Source organism: Choloepus didactylus, chromosome 1 (genome assembly GCF_015220235.1).
Source record: "Choloepus didactylus isolate mChoDid1 chromosome 1, mChoDid1.pri, whole genome shotgun sequence".
In the NCBI taxonomy this organism is placed as follows: domain Eukaryota; kingdom Metazoa; phylum Chordata; class Mammalia; order Pilosa; family Megalonychidae; genus Choloepus; species Choloepus didactylus.
Window position 1 is genome coordinate 19918859 of NC_051307.1, and position 24743 is coordinate 19943601.

At 38.5% G+C, this 24743-nt stretch overlaps 1 protein-coding gene across 3 annotated transcripts in view; it reads left to right on the forward strand.

Annotated features, from left to right (window-relative positions):
* The window catches only part of LOC119531473, a 165150-nt gene that overhangs the window by 55284 nt on the left and 85123 nt on the right, over positions 1–24743 (forward strand). Inside the window, exon 2 of one of the 3 annotated variants that reach the window (XM_037832791.1) lies at positions 13187–13278. The exons of the other annotated variants lie outside the window; for them this stretch is intronic. The gene's annotated coding sequence lies outside the window, so the exon portion shown is untranslated. Of the gene's footprint in view, positions 1–13186; positions 13279–24743 lie in introns of those variants that run through there. 3 annotated transcript variants of the gene reach the window in all.

The following is a 24743-nucleotide window of genomic DNA, read 5'->3' on the forward strand; positions in this document are numbered from 1 at the left end:
CTCCCTGTGGAACCAAAACTCGGCCCTCCAGCTGACCTGCACTATTCTACTTCCCTACCAACAGGTAATAGGTACATCACTCTCTTAACATTTCCTCCAGCACTTGTATACCTCTGTTTATTTTTAAACAGTTTTATTCACACACCATACAATCCATCCTAAGTAAACAATCAATGATTCCTGGTATGCTCACACAATTATGCATTCACCACCACAATCTATATGAGGACATTTCCATTTCTTCCACAAAGAAAGAGGAAAAGGAGGGAAAAAATGAAGTATGAAAATATGAGATAGAAGAAAAATTAAAAATAAAATACTATGAAAAGTTCAGAAAACAACACCACTGCCAAGAATCCCATATCACATCCTTATATCCCCCTTTTATAGACATTCAGCTTTGGCATATTGCCTTTGTTACAATTAATGGAAACATATTACAACGTTACCATTAACTTTAGATTCTAGTTTGCATTGATTGTATTTTCCCCATATACCATCTGTGCTGGTTTGAATGTATTATGTCCCCCAGAAAAAGCCATATTCTTTGATGCAATTTTGTGGGGCAGAAGTTTTAGTGGGGATTAAGCTGGAAGGTTTGGATTAGGTTGTTTCCATGGAAATGCGCCCCACCCAACTGTGGGTGATAACTCTGATTGGATAATTTTCATGGAGGTGTTACCCCACCCATTCAGGGTGGGTCTAAATTAAGCCATATAAATGAGCTGACAAACAGAAGGAACTCAGTGCAGCTGAGAGTGACATTTTGAAGGGGAGCTATAGCCAAGAAGGACACTTTGAAGAATGCACAGAAGCTGAGAGAGTAGCTGCAGATGAGAGACAGTTTGAAGATAGCCGTTGAAAGCAGACTTTTGCTCCAGAGAAGCTAAGAGAAGACAAATGCCCCAAGAGCAACTGAGAGTGACATTTTTGAGGAACTGCAACCTAGAGAGGAACATCCTGGGAGAAATCCATTTTGAACCCAGAACTTTGGAGCAGACACCAGCCACGTGCCTTCCCAGCTAACAGAGGTTTTCCAGACACCATTGGCCATCCTCCAGTGAAGGTACCCTATTGCTGATGTGTTACCTTGGACACTTTATGGCCTTCAGACTGTAACTGTGTAACCAAATAAACCCCCTTTTATAAAAGCCTATCCATCTCTGGTGTTTTGCATTCTGGCAGCATTAGCAAACTAGAATACCATCCAATTTTCAACACCTTGCAATGCTGATATTCATTTGTTCTCCCTTATTTAAAACCTTCCTTTATTTGCACATTTAATCACCATCATTGACCACTCTAGGTTTTGCTAAGTTATACAATCCCAGTCTTTATCATCTATCTCTCTTTCTGGTGTCATACATGCCCCTAGCCTTCCTCTTTCAACCATACTCACACTCATTTTGCTGAGAGTACTTAAAATATTGTGCTACTATCAATCCATTCCATTTCTGGATCTATACAATCAATCCTGTTTACCCTTATGTACTCCTTCAACATCAAGTGCCTGATCTCTAACCTCTTTCTAGCTCCTGATAACCTGTGTTCTCAACTCTGAAATTTCAAACATCAATGTTAGTTCATATTATTGAGACCATACAATATTTGTCCTTTTGTTTCTGGCTTATTTTTCTCATGAAATGTCTACTGTCTACCATTTTGTCTTTTATATTTTATTTATCATATCTTATTCTATTTTTATTTTTTCCTCTCTCTTTTTCCCCTTCCTGATAGTCTTCATTTCTACACTCTTCTCCAAACTTCTCTGTCCTGTCCTTTCCTATTTGCCTGTAATGTTCCCTTTAGTATTTCTTGTAGAGCAGGTATCTTGTTCACAAACTCTCTCAGTATCTGTTTGTCTGAAAGTATTTTCAACTCTCCCTCATTTTTGAAGGACAGTTTTTCTGGATATAGAATTATTGGTTGGCAGTTTTTCTCTTAAATATGTCATACCACTGCCTTCTCACCTCCATGATTTCTACTGAGACATCTGCACTTAGTCTTATCAAGCTTACTTTGTCTGTGATGGATCACTTTTCTCTTGCTGCTTTCAGAATTCTCTTTGCTTTGACATTTGATAATCTGATTATTAAGTGTCTTGGAATTGGTCTACTTGAATCTATTCTGTTTTGGGTACATTGGGCTTCTTGGATCTGTAATTTTACGTCTTCAGTAAGGGATGGGAAATTTTCAGTGATTATTCCCTCCATTATTCTTTCTGTCCTTCTCTTCTCCTTCTGTGACACCCATGACATGTATATTCATGCACTTGATGTTGTCATTCAGTTCCCTGAGACTCTGCTCATATTTTTCTATTCTTTTGCCCAGCTGTTCTTTTGTGTGTAGGATTTCAAATGTCCTGTCCTCTACTTCATGAATCCTTTCTTCTGCCTCTTCAAATATGCTGTTGTACGTCTCCATTGTGTTTTTCATCTCTTCTATTGTGCCTTTCATTCCCTTAAGTTCTGCCAATTGTTTTTTCAAACTTTCAAGTTCTTCCTTATGTTCACCCAAAGTCTTCTTTATATCTTTCATCTCTTTTGCCATATCTTCCTTCAACTCATTGATTTGATTTTTGAATTGATTTATCATATTTGTTTGAAGATCTTTAATTAGTTGTTTGAACTCCTGTATCTAATTTGAAGTGTAAGTTTGTTCCTTTGACTGGGCCATATCTTCATTTTTCCTAGTGTGATTCATTTTTTGTTGTCTAGGCATCTATCTGGTTTCCTTGATTACCCCAATCAGATTTTCCCAGACCAGACAGGCCCAGGTCTCAGGAGGAGGTTGTAATCAGTATCACATTTCTCTAAGAGTATGAACAAGATTGTCAGCCTTTCCTGTGAGACTTCTAGACTCTGTGCTTTTCCTATCCTGCCCAGCAGGTGTCACTTGTCAGCCCACAGCTCCCCACCTTCGTGAAGAGGTGTGGTGCTTTTGAATCTCAGTGTACCCTTTCTGGGCCAGAGGCTGAGGGTGTCAGAAGCCAAACTTAAGCTGTTTCATTTTTTCCCCCTGAAGGCCCTGGGACTGAGTTTTCTGAGGGAAAGCAGCACTTGAGCTGCACACCCCCCTCCCCTTTCCTTAGGGAAGATAAGCCCTTTAGGGAATTATCTCCTACACTTGAGTTTTTCCTTTGACTCTCCGTCTTAACTCCATCCTTGCCTAGGTCAGTGCTGACAATTGAAAATGCCTGAGGCTTTCTCTAATGAGCTACTGAGAATGAGAGAAACAAAAGGAAAAAAAAAGAATTCCCCTTTTCAGAGCCATTCCTCAGCCCCTCAGTTTTTCTGTTCAACTGGTGTTGGTATCTGGTTCTCTGTGCCCCTTTTCTTGGGACACAGCCCTTTTCCAGCATTCTGAGTTCAGCCAACTCCAAAAGCCTCTGTTTTTATTTATTTATGTATTTTTTTCCCATCAGCCCTGCCTCCTCTCTGTCAGGAGAAACCTCCAGGTTCCTTTCCTGCTTGCTCTGGGTTTGTCTGTGCTTGGAGCTTGTATTCAGTAGTTCAAATTGTTAATTAAAACTGCAATTGGAGCTTGGTTGAGTTACCTTCCCTTGCACCTAGTAGACTGCTGCTTTTTTCCACAGGTGCTGGTGGTGGAGGGGCACAAGCTCCACAGTTTGAGGAGATTTACTTACAGTTCGTTCTGGTTTGCTAATGCTACCAGGATGCAAAATACCAGAAACAGATTGGCATTTATAAAGGGAGTTTATTTGGTTACAAAGTTACCTACTTAAGGCCATAAAGTGTCCAAGGTAAAGCTTCAACAATAGGGTACCTTCACTGAAGGATGGCCATTGGCATCCAGAAAACCTCTGTTAGCTCAGAAGGCATGCAGCTAGTGTCCACTTGCTTCCAGGTTGCGTTTCAAAATGGTGTTCTCCAAAATGTTGCTCTTGGAGCATTTTGTCATCTCTTAGCTGCAGCTCCTCTTCAAAATGTCACTCTCAGTTGCTCTCCAAAATGTCACTCACAGCTGCACTGCACTCTAAGGAACCTTTGTTTGTGAGCTCTTTTTACAGGACTCCAGTGATCTAATCAAGACCCGCCCTGAATGGGCGGGGGCACATATCCATGGAAACACTCAATCAAGAGGTCACACCCTAATCAAAGGTGTCACTCACATTTCGGTGGGTCACATCTCCATGAAAATACTCAATCAGAAGATTCCAACCTAATCAACACTAATACCTCTGCCCCTATAAGACTGCATTAAAGAATATGGCTTTTCCTGGGGGACATAAAATATACAAACCGGCACACAGTTCTATGCTATGATTTCAGCTGTTCCACCCATTCCAGACTGGTGTGTGATGTTTTCAGGTCACAGAAGTCCCCCTAACATTTGTTCCAGATTATTTATTGTTTGTTGGTGGCTATTTGCTAGTTGTTCTAGGGAACTATCTAAATTCCACACCTCCCTATGCTGCCATCTTGCCCCTCTTGGTAATTTTTCATATATCTTTTATTGCACTATATTATGTGTCTCCTTACTTATTAGTCTAAAGACCTCCTAAATGTCAGAGACATTTTATTCACCCTTGTATTCCTAATCCCTAGTATAATGCCTGGGGAAAATTATATGTAACATAATTAATAATTGTTGAATGAACGAACAAAATGGTGGATATAAGTAGGCTCTGGGGTGCATAACCCAACATCCAGATTGGGATGAGTAGAAAAGCAGCCCCAAGTGCAGAATATCTTCCAGGGGACTCTGGATTAAATCCTTCTTTACAGACCCAAACTCCCTCATAAAAACAAACAACCCTACATTTAAAGATTTGGGTGTTTTTTTTGGGGGGAGGGGGGAGATGAAAATATTAAATGGTGCTTGTTAGATATTTTACTTAGTTAACTTCAAACAAAATAAAGTGTGCACCTTTTTAAAAAGTTTTTTAAATTATTACAACAAATAGAACACATAGTGTTTACCAAGTTCCTTTTAAAGATATTTTCACAAAAATATGCATTCTTAATTCTTAAATGAGGTAATAGAATTTAAAGATTTTATTTCTGCACTTAAAGAGACAATGAGAGAAATCAGAAAGCTTTCATCTTTGAAGTAGATCCCCAATTGTAGGTAAAACTCTCTTTATCCACTTGTCAAAATTGTGTTGGAGGAAGGATGGAAAGGGGGTGTAGAGAATGAAGAGAAATTATTTCCAGTTCTGCTCAGATACATGGAAAAAAATTCTTATTAATGGCAGAGGGCTGAAGCCTGAGGGGTTATAAATGAATGTTGTGTAATGTTGTTTTGTATAGAGTTAAATAGTCAATATGAATTGTCTTTGCTGGTCTCTAGTGTTGGGGAACAATTCTTCATGGGTTATCATTTCTGTGTATCTTGTGAGCAGAAGCACTATTTTTTCAAGGATGTTTGTGTAATGGAATTTTTTTCAAAGTTAAAAATGTATTTAACCTTTGATCCAAAAAATTCCACTGCTGGTAATTTATCCTCTGGAATTCACCCAAGCACACAAACCTCTCTCTCTCTATCTATCTATCTCTATCTCTGTCTCTATCTCTATCTATCTATCTCAGTCTCTCTCTCTGTCTCCCCACACCCAACATACACACAGACACTCATGCACACATCATTCTGGTGGCAACTAAGGCTTACATATATGGCCCATATTTGCCCTGCCCAGGGCACCCTGACAAGTTTGCAGGGAGTGGCAGGGGGAGGGGAGAGGAGTGAGGGCTAAATTATGACAAAAGCCTCAATCACCAAACCAAACACCTTGGCTTGGGACTGTTCCTGTGAGGAAGAAGTTGTATCAGTCAGAGTTTTAGTGGGAAACCGATAGCACTTTCAAGTCAGGTAATGTGAGCAGAGTTTAATAAATAGACCATTTACAAAGCTAGGGAAAGGTGTAGGGAAACTAGAGGGAATGATGCAGTGCTGTGAAGGTAGATGAACAAGAAGGGAGCAATTATCAGAGGAGATGGGTAGGAGCTTGGGAGAGAGGGAAGAAGCCAGCTCACAGAAAACAGGAAAAATAAGAGCCTTGGGAATAAATACCCCGACCTCACCTTACTCCTTCCTTCCAGTTTCCTATGGCTGGTCACTGTTGGCCAAACCTAACCAAAAGCTAGACTGGCAAGGGAGTGCATTGAAGTGGTCTGTATGCAGGTTAGGCTCTCAGGAATGGAGCAAGGTGGAGAAACATGGAGCATGGAACCCGAAATGACACGGAAGGGTATCATTTTCTAATATACCCAAAGGCTTCTGAGGATTTGACAGTAACTCTGGTGTCAACATTTTGTAATTGCAAAAATCAGAAACAATTTAAATGCTCATCATCAGGAGACCACATAGTAAATTAATGTACATGACACAATAGAATGTGATTGAGCTACTAAAACAAATGAGGAAAATCTATATGGTCTTCTGTGAAAGAAATATCACTGAGACATTCCACTAAGTTAAAAAAAAAAGGAAGGCACAGAATAGTATGAATGAGTCTCTCAGTGTTTCTGAGTACAAACACACAGATAACATAACATATATGAAATGTTGCATTACACAAAAATACACTTTTATATGCCTAGAAATTTCTACAAGGTTACCTTAGATGCTTAAGAGTGGCTATCTCTAGGGAGTGATGGGGGGGCTTTGGGAGGAGCAGAGAGTAGGAGACTTTATATTTTCATTTTTCATTTTATATGACATAGTAACAAAAGTAACATAAAAGGTTACTTTGGCAAAAACTATCTTCAATGTTGTTTATCAGAGATGTAGTAATAAAATAGAAATTTCATATGATATACTATTAAGTGAAGAAGGCATATACAGTGTGATTACAAAAAATGTTCAAAAAGCATGCACAGGAGGAAAAACAAGGGGAAAAAAAAAAAACAAAAAAACACCAGATGTTAATAGTGATTGTGTATGGGCAAGACTTTCATCATGTTTAAACTATTCTGGATTTTCTGAAAATTTTTAATAAGTGTGTGGTACTTTTATAATAGAAAAAAGCAAGTATTATAAAGTAGTGATTTTCAGACTTTTAAAAAATTCAGTTTGAAATGAACTCTTATGCAGAACCTCAATGTACAAAGAAGGCATTTAAATATTTTCTGGATAAATTTTGAAAGCCTGGATAAAGTTAAAAGTAGTCAGGAACACCAAAAATATAAGGTATTTAAAGGACCTACATTTTCAAACATCTTTAATCTCATGGTATAAGTCTACTGAAAAGTGGAAATTATCAGTCATCACTGAATGTTTTTTAAAATGCACATATATATTTTTAGTGCTTTTAAGAAAGCAAGTTCTGGTTCCCTAGTTTGATTGGACAAAGAGTCAGAGTACTGGAAAAACTTGAAAACTGGAAATGTTGACTTTAAATATGAAAATAAAGACAAATTTTAGTCATAGTTTAAACTAAACAGGAAGTGCAGTTCTGAAATCTCTGCATATAGCCTTCTAATCAAGAGAGGAGAGATCTATATAAATTGCACAATTTCAAGCATTTGGATGGAACCCCAGACTATTAGAATCTGGAGTAGGAGAAGGACAAAGGAGTATTTGTCTTTTCTTTAGTAATGCTTCCTCCCACCCACACAACTCTGCACAGAACAAAAGCAATGTTGTAATAAATCCTTTTTTTCATTTGTGACTAAACAAATCATCTGCGTGTGCTGTTCATGGTATTACAACTTTTAGGTTAGCTAATTTTCTTCTTGGAAGAAGAAATGAAATTATCCAAAAAAAGCACTTTGGGAACTACGATGAAATTGGGGAAATAAGTCCTTCCTCTTGTGAATAAAGATTCAGGGCTGCCATATCTAACAGTGAATAAGCCGAAAATAAAAAATGCTTAATAGGGAGGTTAAGTTCTGTTAACATCAGAAAGATACATTAAATAAAATTATCTGAGCACCCAGATTAGAAGTTCATGTGACTAAAGGACAAAAATTCTATTTGAAAAAATAATCAATAATATTTATTCCACTTTTGATGACTGTTTGTGTATGTGGACAAGAAAAAATCAAATAGTTAAGGAGAAATAGCTAATTGGGTGCTGCTTGAAATAACATGGATGATTTTTACTTTTAATCAATTCAGAGTGTAGAGTTATAACAAATTGAGATAGAAGGCATAAACTAAAGTTTCCCAGTTTGAGAAGTGGCAAAACTCATATTCCTACCTGAAGTAAAAAATGTTCATTGCCTACATTTCCTAACCTTTATCATAAGAATTTGAAGTATGAGAAATCTTCATATGACCATTCTTAAAACAAAGAAACATTTCCCATTTTTCACTTTGCATATATAATTTTAAATGTAAAATGTGAAAGTGACTATACTTTCCAGTGCTATTGTTTCCCAGTGGGAAAAACACACTTTACAGGCACATTCAAGTCCTTTCCCACAGAAGCATAGCCTTGATAGTGGCCAACCTCAAATTAATTTCCCTGCATTAATTTTGCAAAGCTTCCAGGTAGAGGAATATTGCCTTAGGAAGAGAAACTCTGATATACTGAAACCAGCAAATGGCTTAAAATTTTAAAAACATAAACCTGGGTCTCAGATTCTGCTCACCTTCAGAAGCTTGAGCAAGACACAACTTCACTTGGCTTCAGTTGCTTCATCTGTAAAAATGAGCAGGTCCCATCCAGCCAGCACATCTTAGGATGCCTACTGAACATCACTTATTCGAACAATCCAAGTTCAAGTGAGTGAAGATTGCTCTACCTCCTGGTTTTATGTTGCCTATTTCTTTCCTCTCAAGATCACTTATTTAAATATATTAACTAATTCAAGGTAGTGCCTTTTGATAAACCTATAAAAAATTATTTCTCTTATAACCAAGCATTCTAATGACTAGAGACCTGTTAGCCAGCAAAGTAGTCTGCACATGGTTAGTTTTTAATAAATATTTGTGGAAATACATTAAAGAGTATAAAGTCTGTACATTCCTTTTGTCAGTTTTTTCTTCAAAATAATTGTGAGAGGGGGCAGGCCTAGCATGGTCTGCCACCTTTCCTTGGGACCCACAAAAATACCCTGTGCTCAGGACCAGGTGTGTCAGCCTGGACAGATAAAGCACAATCCCCTAATAGAGAAGCAGACTGCCAGTATTGTCCCGAGCATATGTAAGCATTCAGTGGAGACCCTCTGATTCAGGGTGTGTGCTGGTTTGAATACAGTATGTCCCCCATAACACCAAGTTCTTTGATGCAATCTTGTGGATGCAGATATATTAGTGTTGATTAGGTTGGAACCTATTGATGAAGTGTCTCCATGGAGATGTGGCTCAATCAACTGTGGGCAAGACCCTTGATTGGATAATTTTCATGGAGGTGTTACCCCACCCATTCAAGGTGGATCTTAATTAAATCACTGGAGCCATACGAAAGAGCCGACAGAGGAAACTCAGAGAAACTGAGAGTAGTATTTGGAGAGCTGCAGCCAAGAGAGACGCTTTGAAGAAGGCACAGGGGCTGAGAGTGGAGCCTGAACACAATCCGAGAGCAAGCAGATGCCAGCCACGTGTCTTCCCAACTAACAGAGGTTTTTTGGATGCCATTGGCCATCCTCCAGTGAAGGTACCCTATTGCTGATGTGTTACCTTGAACACTTTATGGCCTTCAGACTGTAACTTTGTAACCAAATAAACCCCCTTTATAAAAGCCAACCCATTTCTGGTGTTTTGCAAAACAGCAGCATTAGCAAACCAGAACAGGAAGCATGTTCTAGGACTTCCATCTCACACCCAAATGGCATATTTGTCCTTGGTCCCTGGAGGAGAGAGAGTGGGGTTCCTCCATTGCAGCAACACGTGGACCCAGGAGATGGGCGCTGCTCATAGAACATCTTCCTGCTTGGGCCAGGGATTGAGCCCCACTGGCTATGGGGAACCGAGGCCCACTAGTGAGGCTGACCTTGCTTTGTCTCTTTTTCATGTGAGTGAACAGTCTTTCCCTCAAAGCCTGTGTGAAGTTGTGCTTTTGCTGGTGACCCCGACACTTGTATTGGAGTGGGTTAACTTCTCTTTAGGTATCTCTCCTTCTGACTGACAATAATTTAAAACATCAGATGAAAATGCCTGGTATGTTTATTCTTTCTTTAGCCATTTCTCTTGAATAAAATGTTGAATTGGGTAGAAATCAAGAATTTTAGGCATATTCATGGAACATTTCTCAAAATCATTTACAAATTTACATCATCATATGTTTATAGTATACTATTACTCAGATGTAGTGTGTGTGTGTGTGTATATATATATATAACCCAAAATGGCGTATTCTTATCACAAAATTAAGTAAATTACTATCTACAAAACAACTTGAAATCCTACATTGAAAATAAAATAGCTATAGAAACATATTTTTGTGCTTGTTTTTAACTGTAGTGGAATGAAAAGACTAAAGGATTCAAATGCTAGCTTGCACTGTAAGCTATAACTTGGAGCAGTTGATTTTAACCTTATCTTTCATATCAGCAAAATAGTCATTATGGCACCTACTCATCTCCCAGTGTGGTGTGTGAATAACGGGGAAAATATCCCGTTTGACAGCTCAAATACTATGTTGATGGAATAAGGTGTTTAGTTCATTTGTTCCAGCAAATAAATGGATGGCTCTGAGAAACTGCTTGGGAATGGCATCTAACCACTGAAATTTACTGTGTTGTCATGGTGGTTGTGGTGGTGATGGTGGGGTTTCCGTGGTTGTGTTTGAAGAGTGGGCAGAGGGCTAGAAGTTCACTGAAATTTATCTGACCAATATCTGCAATAAGGTGAAAGTTTGTAGCTTCTTTGGGTGGTTGCAAAAGTGAGACAATTTGCAGCAGCAACATAGTTGGATAAGGCCTGTGGTTAAGATGGTGGATCTTTTGGTGTTTATATATGCCTCAAAGGAGTTCATCTTCTGCTGCTGCCAGAATTAATGCCCCCTGTGGAGCAGGTCTGAGCTGTTTTTAGGGGCATGGCTCGGGCAAGCTGTTGAGAAATATGCCCTAGTGTTGCTCAGGATTCCCGACATAGGTAATTAGGGCTGATGGTCCAGTTTCCAGAACTATCCAAAATTACAGCGGAGGCTTATGTTGAGTCTGGGCTTGCCCCAGCTCTGTCATCACTGCTTCCTGTTTCTCTGGTAAAGGGCCTGAGGAGAAGCTTGCCAGATGAGCACACAGAGACCAACTTACCCAGTAGCTGGCAGATCTGAAACAGAAACTCCATCGCCTGAATTTTAATCTAGTGTATTTCCCAACCATATTTGAGGAAAGTAAATAAACCATGATTATTTTCATCATGTGATCATGAAAATAATATTTTCAGCTTTACAGCTGGATAGAGTATGTATCAAAACAGTGCCCCATGCAATAGGCTGTGGTTTGTGTACATTTACTTTGGGGTCTCCTAGTTTAGCTCCTTTAGATTTACAAGACATTCACATGAAGGCTTCTAAGGACAATGTGGTAAAATACTTGAAGTATTACAGGCCCCATCTGCCTAATCTTCTGTGTACCACCTCTAACAAAATTGATTTGTATTTTTCATCTATGAAAATATAAGAACTCACATGTGGTTTTCAGTTCTTAAAAACATCCTTCTTGAAAGTGCTAGCATTTCTTTGAGTAATTAAAATATTCAAGAGTAAGTACACAGCACAAAATCCTAAATAACAAGTAATGAGGCACTGCCCTTATTCTCCCCACAAGTTGTACATCTTTCATTCCTTCATACAACTGTTTAACCGATTTAGGGAGGAGTCACTGAACTTTCTAATCCTTTTTTAATAAAGCCTGAAAGAATTGTTGCCTTTAGTGACAAATCCAGACCTTTGAAGGGATGACAAATAGGGGCAAAGGTATCAAAATTGGAGATAAATGGAACCCCCTATCCCTTACCCCTACCCCATATGGACTGGAACCATATAATGTTACAGCTAGAAGGGATTTCAGAAACTGTCTCCTCCAAATTAAAGGGAAGCACTTTAGGTGAGGTCAGAAAACCCTTGTGACTGGCACAAAACCAGAAGACACTGCCTGTCTCTTTCCATTAAACCATACTTCCATTGCTTAAATCCAGGTAAGTCAATGGTGTTCAAGAAGAAAATCTGCATTCCATTCCTCCTTTGTGTTCACAGCATCCAACCCCGGTCTCTGTTGCACAATATGGAAAGAATAAAGGGAAGATAAAACAAGGAAAGTATTTAAACTATCATGAATATGTCCTTGTAGAAAGTTAAAACTTTAAGTGGCTACTTCCTTAGCAGTAGGTAAAATACAGGGTGTCTGCAAAGTCAGAAAACGTAGGATAAGTCACAATTTGCAACGGTATGTCAGTTATATTTTCACACCATACCCAATCTGTATTGCTTCAATTTCCAGACCCCTTAAAAAGTACAATGAATACACTATTTTCCTCGAGTTTCCAGAATAGTTGTACAATCTGTAGTATTTTATTATAGATTTTTTTTCAATTAGCAGTTAGACCCATTGCTTTAAATCTAATGCAAATCCACCTTACCTGAAGACATATTGAGCACATTATTCAAAAATGTAACTGACATACTGTTTTTAATAAAATTTAGCCTGTGTTTCCTGACTTTGCAGATACCCTGTAGAATGGAAACTAGAAAAAAAATGGAGCAAGAAATCATTTCTAAGGCTTTTTGAAATATATTTAATATATAAATCTACACTCTAATACTTTTGAACTATTAAACCCTTAAAAATGACCAAGCTTAATTTTAGAATGTGCTGTTTTGATGTGTAATGCCAGAATGTAAGCTTCCCAAAGGCAGGGGCGTGTGTCAATTTTGTTCACTAGCAATCCCCAGCACATGGAAAAGTGTCTGGCACATAGAAAGCACTCAATTAATATATTTAAATGAAGATTGCCATACATGGATAGAGGATTAACTTGATTTGGCTAGCTAAACAATCAGTAACTCATCTGAAAGTTAGTGGTTGAGCAAAATCCCCAGTGTCTCTTGCTCAAGGATGGGTTACATAATGAGAATCTCTCTGGCCACTTAAGTTATCTGGAATTATATCAAATATTTATGCTTAACAAAGATACCTCAGTGAGTTATCCTGGGAATTTGTCATCTTCTCTACTTCTAAGGAAACAGCACATTTTGACAGAGAGCCACGATTCATGATTTCATGACATAATTGACATAATTGCAGCACTTAAAATAAGTTTTTCTCACTTTCAGGTGGAGCTTGCCATCCTCTAACACACAGTGGATATTTATAGAAGGGGATATAAACAGTGAAGAACAAATACATCATAATTATATAAAGTATGTTAGTACAGTTCCTTTTCGGGAAATACTTCATCGTAAGTGTGTTATTGTCCATATATTTATATTACACAGCCCTAATTCTAACAGACAGTTTCTCCTGGTTGGTGATGTGGAAGAAATGCACTAAGGGACTAAGCGATTCATAGAGAAACTGAGAAAGTGGAAAATACTGTGAATTAAGACAAAAAAGACCAACCAAGCTTTGGTTTTCTATGCTATCAATAACCACTGCTCTGTGGAAACTCCACCTGCCTGACATACTTTTTTTTTTCTGATATATTTTTAAGAAAAGCCTAGGTCAGGGAGGGGTTTGGGGTGGGGGTGGGAGAACCTCAAAAAACCATGTAGAAGCAGACTGTGTCCATTTTGAAACAAAGCAGTGTGTGGATGATAGAAGAAGCTGCAGTTAGAGGCGTGGGCAGAAAACTTGGCTGCAAAAATGCCAACCCAACAATGGCCGCAAAGCAGCTCACTGATTCTTAAGAAAGGGGAATTTTGTGGTAAAGAAATCTCTTTGCTGCATAAGCTAGAATTATTTTACTTAGCCATATCTGCTTTTGAAAGCATGGGTTGTGGAATCAAATAGCCATTATTCTCATCCAAGCTTCACCGTTTACTGCCTGTGGGCATTGGGCAAGTTTTAACCCTCTCCAGGCCTCAGCTCCACAGCTCCAAAACAGAGAGAGTCCCTCTTCTCTCATCTGTAGAACATTTTTCACAGGGCCTGGCACACAGGAAACAGTCTGTAAAATGGGAGGTGTGAATTGTTTTTGCATTTCTTTTTTATATGTTTTCTTGAAATTTCTTGAAAATATTGGGTTCTACTCAATAGTACCATCATGATGTAAGAAAAAGTGATACTGTCACTTCTTAGACTGGAATGAATGGCAAACGCAGTGGGTTCTAGGAAGGCAGAAACACCAAGGAAAGGAGCTGGGGAACCTGGAGCTGCCATTCTGCTCTCCATTGACTGGTCTGCATTAGATGTTCTGTTCTTTTCTGGAACAAGACTGTGTATTTTGTTCATTCATTTGCTTAGTTATTCATTCCATTCAATAAAAATGCTAGGCATTGTGCTAAGTGTGGAGAGAGGGGATAGAAAACAGCTGGGAGTCCAAGGTCTCTCAAAACTCAGGATCAGGAAGAGGAGCAAACAAGGAAACAAACAATACAAGGTAGTGAAGGAGATGTTTTTAAGGAGATGTTCCCATGCAATTCCATTTCTGATTAAAAAGACCACTGTTTTTGGTGCCACTCAGCATGTAAAATAATATTCTTAACAATATTATTTACTACAATACCTATTTATTATATTATAAATGGACCACTAAAAGTAATTATGGGGGTGATTATTTAACTTTATTAGCAAAGATATTTACATATACTGGAGATCATTTTGATTTCTCGAAAGAGAACATTTTCTGATGTTCTACACTGAAATCAGATTTTTCTCCTATTTCAAGATTTTATTATGAGAATTCACTGTTGCCACAGGTTAGAATTACTCATCCTCTTTTAGACCTTCATTGGCCACAAGAAAAATAGCTTCACCATCTGGGCTTCCATCTTTACCATGGAAAAGACTCACTGATATAATAGCAAGATAGTCCAAAACAATTCATCTGTGATTAGTAAGCAGAAATGTTCATTTTCATAGTCCCTCTAAAATCAAGGGAATAGATGCATTTATTCTTATGCATAGCTTTTCTCCCGTCATCTTGTACATCTTGTACCTCTTGAACCTATCTAGGAGGCAAGAAGCCCAGGTCTCTGACCATGCCAATTCCCACATCTTCTGGCCTGGCTACAAACCACAGTGATTCTGCAGCTGCAAGGGCACCATTTCAGGCTCAGCTGAAAGAGGAGCAAAGTGGGCATTTCTGAACACCCAAGTCAACAAATGCAATCAAAAGACAAAGTCAAACAAAGTGAAGCAACTCACAGAAAAGGTGATATGAACTAAAGCAGGAGTAAGTGAACCTCAGGGAATTTAGAAGAGAACCAGACCTCATCTCATAAAAGGAACCTTGGTACAGGCCTCCCCAAACTTGAAAACTAAAGAGACTTTACACCCTTATTTCTTCATATGACAGCACTCATGGGTAAGAGAGATGCATTAATGGATTAGTGGCTTCTGTCCAGACACCTCATCTTGCTCATGAAGTTACATGTCTAGCTTGCCAGTCTGGTATGATGGATTGTGTTATTATCCCTGTATTGGCTCTCTTCCCTGGGAAATGATGATGTACCCCAGCTATTTCTAGGTGACCTGTAATGCCTCATGCAGGTGGAGTATTTTTCTCTGCCACAGAGAGAAGATTGTCAGGTTTGGCTATATGAGTCAATGAAATGTGAGCAGAGGTGACAATGTATTAGTCCCAAGCACATACTTGGAGGCATCACATTTTTCAGCCAATTCCCTGATTTTCTCTTTGCCACAAGAATAGCACATCCCAAATAAGCATTGTTGCTTTGCTGGAACCTGGAGTGATAAGACACATGGAGCAGAGTTGCAGCAGCCAACCCACAACTACCAACGTGTATTGCAAATGAGAAATGGAATTCTGTTGGTGTGAATGCCTGGGATTAGGAATCGTTTGTTACTGTAGCTAAGCTGACTAATACATCTCATACCACAAAGTAGTAACACATGCATTGGGGAAAGCATGCCATCTCTAAAAGAACCCAACTCTTAAGGGGTTTAGATTTTATTCTAAAGATGAGCTCAAGGGAATTAGATAGAATGTATTAAAGCCCTATGCCATATCTAATTTGAAGGAACCAGAGATAAAAAGAACAATTGCTAGAAGAGCTGGCCTGCTATGTGTAAGCCAGGGTTATCCTGGAGATCACCTGTTCTGTAATTCCAAGAGTGACAATGAAATAGATTAGCCTTAGAAGGAGTGGGGCACAGAATGTTTCATTTGCCCCACTGTAACTCATTTCTTGGAATCCATAGCAAATTAATTTACACTCCATTCCCAGAATGGAATAAACTCACATAGGGCTATAAAACTTACTAAACAGAGAGGCTTCTTTTGGCTTCCAGTTTTGCAACTGCCTTTATGGCCCCACCTCTTCCTTTTAATTTGTTTATTTATGGGCTTTTTGACAATGCTACTGCTAAGCCAGCAGCCTTGGGGTACAAATACAAATACTTTGAAACTCAAAGTTAGCATGTTTTTCAAATCAATTAAAAGCAATAAGAAATATCTGGAGAAGAGGCCAAGAACAACCAAATTCCTAACCACCTGGACTAGCCCACAGGAACTCACAGGGCTTGACAAACTCAGTCTTTCCGGGACAAAACGCGTGAGAAGCAGAAAACTAGTTGGGCAGCAGGGAAAGGTGGCTGAGCAGAGGGGACTTGTTCCTAGAATGCTGCTCCCTCATCCAGGAAGGACAGACAGGGCTGGGAAGACCATGAGCATGGCTGTGGGAGCTACGCCCCGCTCCTTGGCAAGCTTAGCTTTGCTGGTGAGATCTGTGCCTCATAAAGACAGTCAGCAACCCTCTGACTGGTTTAACTAGAGATGAGTTTTACTGTCTCTGGAGTGAGTTATTCTTCAAAAGGTAAGTAGCAAAGAGGATTCACTCTTTGCCTAGACCAACCTGAGGAGACTGACTCACCCTCTGCGGCTTTTGCAGTCTGGGAAAGGATGAGCAAAAAGTGGTCATCAGAAAGCAAAGCTTATCAGGAGCAAAACAAGGATCATCTAACAAGGATGTCCTATCACAGAGCAATCACAAGTTGGAAGACACATTAGAGTTCCTGTCAGGCCAGACTCCTTTTACAAATGAGGAGCCTGAACACACAGAGGGGAAATGACTCACCCAAGGCTATTCAGCCAGTGAGAGCCTGGAGGATGCCATGCTGGAGATGAAATTTCCTGGCTGCTGGTGAGAAGTTCTTCCTTCCCCACCACCCTGGCCTATTCTAAAATGAGTGTAAGGGCTCTGCCACAGCCCTTAAAGTCAAATTCAGGCCCGCAGACAGAAGGTATCACACACAACAGGAAAATTTGCAAATCTGAAACATGTTGAAATTGATAAGTAATGAAGCCCAAGACATTGACTTTTTACTCAAAGTTTCCAAAAAGAGTAGCTATTGGGCAAAAGATACTGCTGCATAGTTATTATCCGCATGTGAAAATAAAACAAAATAAAATCATGTGATCCTAACTTCATAATTGAGAATTCCATCAATCAACAATCATTGTCCTAAGGATCCTCCCTAATAACTGTGAAGTATAAGGAAAGTGCATCAGGCTGCATTTGGGGATGGGTTGGGGAAGGCAGGTGGGTGGGGCTGGAGGGGCCAACAAAGAGGAAGGAGATTGAAGGAAGTGCTTAACAAAAACACTTACTGACAAATAATGAAAGTGAAGAACTTGACTTGGGTGAATGCAACTAAATTAAGTTTTCATATGAGATATGTGGTGAAGGACTGATGTAAAACACTTGTAGGTAGTCTGAAAATTGTTTTCAAATATGGAATTGATGTAAAGATCTTAGAAATATACAAAAATGCAATTTGGAAAACTAAGAATACAGAAAATATTAAAAAATGCAAATGTCTGTGCATTTCCCTCACCCTTGCCAGTTATGCACCCATTTCTTCCCAAATCAGCTTCTAAATATCCATTCAGCAAAATATAATACCAAAGATCATAAGCAGACATCTTCAACTATCAGTAAAGCATGTTCACTTAATTCTACAAATACTGTCAGTGGAAGATGTTTTTTGTTTTATCACTTGGTTGCCTTTGGGCTTCACAACTAATGGAATTCTCCGGAGAAAATGTTTCCTTAGCACTTGTTAGACAACCTAAGTCTCTTTTGATTGTCTCTTCTGGTGCCCATTATTGCTACTGGAGTCAATTTCCCTTTGCATAAACCACCTCCAAAGAGCTTTCAGGGCTTACAGACCTCTGACAAAACCCAAACAACAGAGTGAGCTAACGGGTTACAAAGAATCACTCAAGCATCTGAGCTATTCTGAAAATGATTCATCTCCTGCCTATATTTGAGGGACTAAGACCTGCTTGAAAATTAAGATAAAATGAGAAACTAGATAGGCAACACGATGACATGGAATTTGGGCTCCTCCTCTGCAAAGACAGGCAAACCAGATGCAAGAGGGCACTTCAGCCCCTAATCGTTTTAGAAGCAAATTCCTTGGGACTCCCTCCCCTCCACCCTCTACCCTCCACCCCAGGGCCCCACCCCAGACCATAAATCTGGTCCTTGAAGGAATTAAAATCCAACTACTTCAAAAGGGAACATGTTAAGTGGATTGTGTTTTAAGCTTCACACAATAATGCATGAGGGCAACATTCTTTTAGAACTGATATTAGAATCGAAATTTGGTCTCAGCCCAAAGTCGTAACTTTATAGTCAACTCTTGATCACAAAGCCTGACAGAGGTCACAGAGAGGGCTCAGCTCACAACTAATCCAAAAGCTGTTTCTAGCCTGCAGTTTCAAAATCACCCTCCCAAAGAAGGGTGAGCAAAGCCGATGTCAGAGAAACCAAACTGGCCAGTTAGAGTTTCATTTCCCTCCAGTCAAGAGTCATGATGAAACACCACCTAAACACTGCTTAAAAACACCTGGATTTCCCAGGTTCTGTTAGAGTTCTTCATAGGAAATAACAGAGAGGACAAATTTAAAACAATACTGGAATTTTTTTTCACAAATTGAGACCTCAGGTAAGTATGTTAACTTTTCCACAGTTTGAGTGCATCCTAAAGCACAAACATGAATAATTAAAAAATCTACCACTAGGGAGTGATATAAAAACTAAATATAATCTGAGACTCATATTTAATATTTTGTTAATCCACATTTCACGAGGGCTGTGGCTGAATAACTGAAATAATGGCTGAGTCATCCGGGAGGTTTGGGCTGTTGGATTCCTAATCCTTGATCCAACTATGTGGACACTTAACATTCACGGTTTCTTACAACCATCTCCATTTTACACCAAAAGGTGAAGTCACTTGTTCAAGTTGTACAACTAGAAAAGGGCAGGTTTAGGACTTAAGCCTAAGTAGCCTAAGTCAGAAGTTGAGCTTTTGATGATCATGCTACACTGGTTCCCCAAACAGGAAGAAAAGAGGCTGTGATATATTTTGAGCCCTAATGGCTGAGAAAAATGGTGTATCACTGACAGAAACAAAGAATATCCCAAATTGTGCTTTGAGAGAAAAGTTAAAGAGTTAGATGTCAGATCTGTTAACTCCAGTGGAGAGTTCTGACTGAACAGGGAGAAGGAGGGCAAGGCTGGTAGTGGGGATTCTGAGCCTCCACCGCAAAAGGCGTGGAAGTAAACAAGACCATTGAGCAGAAAATCACAAAGTGAAAAGAGAATTGCAAGGACTTCATTTGGGTGAGGTACAACCAGGATGAGGATAAGGGAGAGGCAACTGTGAAACCAGAAAGGCAGAGCAAAACCAAAACACGTAATGTCTGAGTGGCCAAGGGTAAAATAATATAATGGATACAGTGCTAAATACACTGAATGCCAAACTTGACTGGTTTGTGTTGCTAGCAAATTGAAACAAGTGTTACATTTAACTGTATGAGGGCAGGCAATTGGTTGGATTCAAACTTTACTCTAACTTTTCATTTATTGGGATCATTTTGGGGCACTATATATTAAAAACTAGCATTTTCAAAACCAACTTTAATTCTCAGTGTTCCCTAAAATACACAGAAATAGAAACATATTATTGGCTTTGCAAATAATCACAATGATCTGGATGTGAAAGAATGCTGATCGCTTCTTAAATTCAGAAAAATATCTAAGGAGTTAAAAAGTAATAGAGTGCTACATCTTGACAAAATAATGGCTATTACTAATGCAAATACCTAGTGATCTCTAACATGTGACAAGTAAAAAAAAAATAAAATTCTAATCTAATAAGAAAGAAGCAGAAACTCTATTGTTTGGTTCAATCTGTGAAAAGAAAAGGTATTTCAATGAAGTGTTATTGTTAATAGGAAAATGTGTGCATCCCACACATTTATTATCATTTTTTTCTAAGGAATTAGCCTAACTCTTACTACTTAATATAGAATCTTGTAGCTGAAAAGGGCATCCATTTTAAATTATCTATATAGGAAGGAGCTCCTGTTTTTATTAATTATAGAGTTTACTGCTGCCTCCCTGTGACATTCATCAGAATTCTTCATTTGAGAGAAGATAAAACAAGTCTGGACCAAAATAATTAGCCTGTTTCTCATTAATCTTTTCTTTGACTTGCTCCTAATTCTTCATACTATGTGGTTTTCAGACCCTCCCTGTTTGGTCATCATTACTGATGAGCCCTACAACTTATCAACTGGCAGTAAAATTTTAACAGTACTCTAGCTACGTCCTGACTGTTATCACTGTTATTCAACAAATGATAATTGAGGATCTATTAAATGCAAGACACTCAGCTGAACAATGAGGTTATAAAGACATATAAAACATGGTTTTTAGAATGCAAATCTGGGTACATTCTGCATAATAAGACAATTATTGAGGTTTGGGCAACCATATGGTAATTTGATCTCACAGCAAATTCAGTTAAATTGATTTGTCCATGTTTTCTTTGTGTTTTCACAAAAACTATTGTCAAAATGGGGTTTCATAATTTATATCTCATCATTGTACAATTGATCTTTTGAAGCTGACAAGAAAAACTAACATACATTTCGTGCTATTTCAGAGTCGGTTGCCCAGCCTGCTGAGGTCAATTAGAAGCTTTAATCTTTCATCCCCAGCTTTGTAGTAACTGGAAATCTGATATACATGGCTTCTATGTTATGTATAAGTCATTGATAACAATTTTCACAGGAAAAGTCCGAGAACAAAGAACTGTGGCATGCCTGGAGAAATTTCCTTCCAAGTTGATCTCCTTTGATTTACATCTTCTTCGTGTGTTTGTCCAATTACCTGGAAAGTCACTTGTTTGTAATATTAGGCATCTCTCATACCTCTGTTTTGTTCATAAAATTATTAAGATAGGCTTTATTCAATGCATTTCAATAATAAAAATTGTCAAGGGCTCATTTGTGCTGTTTATAGTTATTGTACCTCTATGGAAAGAAAAAAAGAAAAAGAATGATACAGATATCTGGCAAGAAAGCCAAAAGATGAACTAACCACAAAAACAATAGCAGAAATTGTATGTGAAGAAACTGTTGGACTCAGATAGTGGAACATACCACTATCATCAGCAAATTATCAGCAAAGGGTCAGGAGAGGACAGAAATCCATAGGAAACTCCCATGCCTCTAGGAATACCTCTCTTTATTCACCTAGGAATATTCTGAAAAAATTTAGGATGTCTGAAAGGAACACACTGTAGAAACATTTTATAAAATTTGATAGCTACAATTATCATAGTGGAAGGCAATACCTCCTGGGTCATGAGAGATGAGGTCTTTGTGGGCTTTGATTTGAGATCTGATAATTCCTCTTTTAGACAGTATTGACACTGTTCTTTACTGCTGTCTTAGTTTCCCAGAGTTGCAATCACAAATCCCACAAAATTGTTTGACTTAAACAACAGAAATTTATTGGCTCACAGTTTTGAGGCTGGGAGAATTCCAAATTCTAGATATTGGCAAGGATTGCTTTCTCCCCAAAGACTGAAGCATTCTGGTGCTGGCAGGTGGCAATTCTTAGGGTTCCTTGACTTCCCCATCATATACTGAAGTCCTGTCTTTTCTGGTTTCTGCTGACTTCCTGCTTCTCCCTGGGGCCTTCTCCTTATAAAGCCTTGATAATCTGGTTTAAGACCCCTTACTCAATTTGCCATACCATAACTAAAAACAACATCTTCAAAGGTCCTATTTACAATAGTTTCACACCATTGGGACACATTTACAATGGGTTGACCCAGAGACATGAATAAATATTAAAAACAGGCTTAAATGGGGATACATAATTCAGCCTACCACAACTGGTTATCAAAGCTAGTTTTAATTTAAGGTTATTTGTTACTTTTATGTTTTCCCATGTGGAGTTTGGTCCAATGATAACAACTAGGGATCCCAGAGCCAGGAAGGATACACTTTTCTACTATCATATTGTGGTCATCCAATCTAGGAAACCTATGATAAAAGAAAATGAGAGTTTACTTTGCCTGACCTATGTTAGTTAAATACGTGTTGGTCCCTATTGATTTCCTTTCTGTTCCAAGTGTTTTTTAACCCTCTATCTAATAAAGTATTCTGGAATTTCTTAGATATGTATTTTTAAATGTTTGTATATTTCCAGTCTTCTTTCACCTCTCCAATTCTTCAGTGACTCTCAATACATCCAGAACAACTTTTATACCCTGAGTAGTAACTTATTTAATGCTGGAGACATGGCCACAGTTAAAATCTCTTGAGGGTCTCTTACTCTCTCCTCACAAATCCCAGTTTTAGTGGTAGAGTAGAAAGAGAACACCTTTGTCATCGAACAGCCATACATCTAACTCCTGTCCCTGCCACTTATTAGCTGTGAGATTTAGGGCAAATTACCAACCCTTCCCAGTCCTGTTTTGTTTTCTCTTTCAATTGGGGGTGCCTCAATTCACAAAGTTACTATAAGGATTAAATGAAAACATGCAAGCAAACCAAATAAGTGGCAGCTATTATTATTCTCATTTTTAATTGTTCTTACCTTTTCCAGTTGGAATATAATTTCCCTTAATGAAGATACCACATTCATTTGCCTAATAGTTATTGAGGACTTACTATGTACCAAGGTAAATGTTAAATGTACAAACATGAAAAAGACACAGTCCCTCCCTGAAAGGAGTTTAGATAAGTAAAATTTCTTACATGCCAAGCAGTATACCAAGGTTGCTTTGAGAGCACACAGGGAGCTGAGATGGGAAAGGTCAGGGAGGCCACCAGGGGAATTTACTCTTGAGTCTTTGAAGTAAGCCTTGGCCTGAAGATGAGACAAGACAAAGCAGAGTACTCCAAGAATAAAGAGCAGTTTGTGCAAAGGCACGGAGGTGAATAAAGGTTTTGTGGTAGAACCACAAATGGGTCAGAATGGCTGGAGAACAAGGATTAGAGGGCAACAAGTTCTAAAGATAGACACTAGCAGGGGTCTGATGGCAAAACAAAACAACCAGGAGCAGCATGCCTGGGAGTTTATTTGTTGTCCTGACTGCTGCAGGGGATTGCTGAAGGATTTTCATGAGGGAAGGGATATGCTCAGACTCACACTTTAGAAATATGGCTTGACTGCATCATGGAGAGTAGTTCAGAAAGGAGGTGAGACCAGAGGCAGAGAAACCAGTTAGGAGGTTGCTGAAATCATCTTGGAGAGAGAAAAGGAGAGTCTGAACAAAAGCAGCACTGATAGGACAGAGAAAGGGGACTGCATCCCAAAGATATTAATGAGGTAAATATGTCAAAAATTAAATGCCAGTTACTGGATTAGGGAGAGGGAGGAGTGAAAAAGTTCCTCAGTTTCTGCCTCGGGTGAGTGGATGATGCCATGTGCAGAGGAATGTTATATAATAGGAAGGGGGGATTTGGAAGACACATGATGAAATCGGTTTTGAGTATATAAATGAGAGAGAATTCTGGACTCAGTGTAACTGGAAGATAGAAGTAAAATAACATTTGAACAGTTCTTATTTCTATCTCTCATCTGTTAACCATACCCCCATTACATTACCTTCTGTGAGCAGTGACATTACAGATCATAAATCATACATCTTTAAAGCAGCAAGGGATCTTATAAATCATAAGGGTATCATCTAGCTCTTGCTTTTCTTGCTACAGATACAGTTTTAAAGGATTCTTGTTGGCTTTGATTACATCTTTCTTTTTAAAGACTGATATAGCACTTTGAGATTAAGCAGTAACTACGATTATCATTATGAACTTCTATCATTCAGTAGTAAACCAAGGCAGCTTCACATAAAGCAAGTTCTAGCCAATGGAATTCCAAGAGAAATTGATTTTATTTCCATATTTAGATGTCTTATGAGGGGATTACTTTGAAATAAAATGTAGTTTTCTTAGAATTCAGCTGGAAATCTCTATTTTTTAGATGTGGCTTGATTTATAAATATCAGCAATGAAAGAGGGGATATGACTACAGACTTTACAAACATTAAAAAGATAATAAGGAAATGCTACAAAATAACTTTATGCACACAAATTTGACAACTTCGGTGAAATGGGCTAATTCCTCAAAAACTACAAACTACCAAAACTCACCCAAGATTAAATAAATAACCTGAATAGTTCTATAACTATTAAAGATATAGAACTTATAGTTTAAAACTTCCTGAAAACAATAACTTCAGAATAAGATTGTTTCATTGACCTATCCTACCAAACCTCCAAAGAAGAAATTAAACACGTTCGACACAATCTCTTCCATGTGAGAGGAGAGAACACTTCTCAGTTCAGCATTACTTTGATACCAAAGTCAGACATAAGCATTAAAAAAGCTACAG